Here is a 1829-nt window from a genome sequence, read left to right as displayed (position 1 = left end):
AAGGTTGGCATACCTGACTTAACGCGCACTGTGGTCACCGACAACATAGCAGAGGGCTGCCTTTGTTCATGCTTGTTGATGTATTAGCTAAGGAAGCTCAACTTGTGAAGCTTTATGAAGAAATGTTACCCCGGCATCACTGGTTAAGAGTTAAAAGAAAAATTTACGCGTCCTTAAATTCTTAGCTGTTTTCGTTGTAGGATGACCACCAAAATAATAGCTTGAACACCAAAACACTTTTATTTAACTGGGCAAAGTTGTATTACGATATTAATTCTTTAAATTTTTCTTAAAAATTATGATGATGATCGTGAAGTTGAATTGTAAGTGTAAATGTTTCTTTTTTGAAATTTCTTTTTCTGAAAATAAAATGCATTTTTCATATCACTACTTCGACTAGTGCCAAATTTGTAATAATTCAGTGCCAAAATGGTAGTGCGTCGAATGTGACTGACCTACTAGTTGATGCCAAAACGTCCGGTAATCGTCCCAAATAATACTAATAAAAAAGCGGTACGCTCAAAAATGCCGACAAAAAGAATAATTAACTTTGTCGACAAAACTGGAAAACAAAAAAAATATGGAAGAATACGAGCCAGAGGTATATGGGAGGTATGGGCAAGAAAAGGGTGGATTACGGCGATCATTTATATGAATTCGCTTCTGAGCCGGTGGGAAGAATTAGTCAATCCGCCATACCATCCGTTTTTGAAATCGGAAACTGTCAACAAAAAATCTCGCGTAGATGCATAGAGCAATAGAAAGGTGGGGAATAAGAAGATCACGGTTTTGGCAGCGGCCGGCAACGATTGTTTGTTTTTGTGCACATACACTTTATACACACCCGTTAACAGTGGACGGACTGACGGGGATCGTGAACTGACGCTGTTGAGGTCAACTCTGCAGAATCAAACCCCCTCGAGTTGAATTTTTCTCATAAACACGAACAGTAGGCACGCAAACATACAATCTTACCTCAACACAAAAAATTTCTCAAATAAAGCACTATGTAGACCGAGTCAGCAACCATCACGACGACACTGTGATAGTCCCGAACTCATGCTCATTGTTTGTAAACTCGCGAGGTATACAAACAATTACCTCACACTTAATTAACAGTCTTGGTAACTCCAATAAAGCAAAACCCCTGTGTCTGGCTAGTGCAGCACCAATATAGCAAAAGAAAAATTTATGTTTTTGTAAGATGAAGGACTCCTTAAAGATGCTCACGTTATTTTACAGTACGGAAATTAGGGGCGGTTGAGAAGTGGGCAAGGCAGAAAAGGAACGTTACGCACGTGGTCAAAACCAAACAACAGCGTTAGAACTGAATGGTGGCATCAGGTAGCCGTCGTTTTTTTGTTGTTGCTTGAGTTAATAACTAAAACACTTGTCATACGTAATATTGTTCTCAGATATTTAAGATAAACAAATTAAGAAAAAAATTTCAATTGATAAACTATATTGTCACTCATCGCTGAACTACAAATACCATCCCTTCACGTGAAACGGGGAAAGCGACAGAGTTACATACCAGCAGCACATTTTGGGGGGATGGATTTGACGGCAAGCATTGTGGAAACAGAAATTTTTGGACTTGAAAGTGTCACGTGTACCCCGAATTAGCAATGTACGTTAAAGCAGAAAATGGCAGTGTAGAAAGAAAAAAGAAGCGAATTAAAACCAAAACTAGATAAACACTGAAGTATTTATAGTTTTACGACAACAGTAATGTAACATTGATTATTTCAATTTTGGAAATGGCAGTGAACAAAGGAGAAGAAATAAAATGGCAGTGGTGTTGAACACAACATTTTTCTAAAGAGGTG

Source organism: Daphnia pulex, chromosome 12 (genome assembly GCF_021134715.1).
Source record: "Daphnia pulex isolate KAP4 chromosome 12, ASM2113471v1".
NCBI classification, from domain to species: domain Eukaryota; kingdom Metazoa; phylum Arthropoda; class Branchiopoda; order Diplostraca; family Daphniidae; genus Daphnia; species Daphnia pulex.
Note: the sequence above shows the minus strand (reverse complement) of the source record.